General features: G+C 49.0%; 1 pseudogene; it reads left to right on the top strand.

Annotated features, from left to right (window-relative positions):
• Positions 1-547: 547 nt before the first annotated feature.
• Positions 548-1,212, top strand: LOC143385989 (transcription factor JunD-like; annotated as a pseudogene).
• The last annotated feature ends 223 nt before the right edge of the window (positions 1,213-1,435 follow it).

Here is a 1,435-nt window from a genome sequence, read left to right on the forward strand (position 1 = left end):
CTGTTTGTGTTTTAGGAGTCTTGTTCAAGAATTCAGATCCTAAGCTAACATGTTGAGGATGTGGACCTTCTTTTTTTTCTGTTAGGCACAGGGTCTCAGTTCTCATGTCTAAGTCTTTGATCTACTTTGAGTTGATTTTTTTGAGCAGAGTTTTAATTTCATCTTTCTACATATGGATTTTCAGTTTTCCCACCATCAATTGTTGAAGAGGCTATCTTTTCTCCAATTTATGTTTTTTGGCATGTGTGTCTAGTATAGATTGGTCTACATGTCTTTTGATATATTTTTTCAACTATTTCTCTGTACTATAGTTTAAGTTCTAGTATTGTGATGCCTACCAATTCACTCATTTTATTGAGAACTGCTATGACTATTGTGGCTCTCCTATTTTTTCAAATTAATTTTGTGTTTGTTTTTACTAGTTTTATGAAGAATGTCTTTGGGAGTTTAAAAGAAATTGCATTAAAGCTGTATAACTATTTTGTTAGAATGGCCATTTTGACTGATCATTCTGCCTTTCCAAGAGAATGGGACATCTTTACATCTGATGAGCACGCAGTTCCTCTACTCCAAGGTAGCGGCAGCAAGGAACAGGAGTTCATGAGGAAATTGTCGAGGCTCTGGAGGATTTGCACAAGCTGAACCAGCTTAGCGTGGCTACTTGAAGGAGAACCCTCTGACAAGGCATCAGAGGCACTGCAACCTGCAGAGAGCTGCCCCTGGCGGAGGGCGCGCCAGAGGCACTGGTCTAAGCAAACCTGAGGAGCTATTCGGGTGGCGCCACTGGCGCTGGGGGCGCTGTAAGGCCCGCCTTTTCTGTCTGGCACGTTCACTTCCCACCATGCTGCCCCTGGCGCACTGGGACCTGTATGCCTGGCTGCGCTCAAGGACAAGCCTCAGATGATGCCCCTTGTGCCAAGCTTTGGTGAGAGCCGGCTGCCATCGCCCATCCACATGGACTTTCAGGAACGCATCAAGGTGTATCCCAAGAGGCTGCTCAACAGCATCACAGCTTCCAAGAACCGAAAGCATAATCTGGAGCTCAACTCGTGCCTGGAGGAGAATGTGAAGATGCTCAAGAACCAGATCACGGAGGTGGCGTCCCGTGTGAGCCTGTTGCGTGGGCAGGTGGCACATCACAAGCAGAAAGTCCTCAGTCACGTCAACAGTGGCTGCCAGCTTCTGCCCCAGCACCAGGTGCCCGCATACTGATCCTGAGCTTGGGGCGCATAGGTGACCTTCTTCTTGAGGGACGGTTTGGTGAGGCGGGGAGCTTGGGCTCCCTGTACTTGGAGAGGGTGTGGCCCTGGCAACTCCCTCCCCGAGGATGCCCAGGACTTGGAGAGGGCATAGTCCCCAGGGATATCCTGGGGGTGTCCAGAACTTGAAGAGGGCGCCCTAGGCTTTGACAAGCTGGACCCCCTGCTCCTTACGG

This window comes from Callospermophilus lateralis (assembly GCF_048772815.1).
Source record: "Callospermophilus lateralis isolate mCalLat2 chromosome 11 unlocalized genomic scaffold, mCalLat2.hap1 SUPER_11_unloc_3, whole genome shotgun sequence".
In the NCBI taxonomy this organism is placed as follows: domain Eukaryota; kingdom Metazoa; phylum Chordata; class Mammalia; order Rodentia; family Sciuridae; genus Callospermophilus; species Callospermophilus lateralis.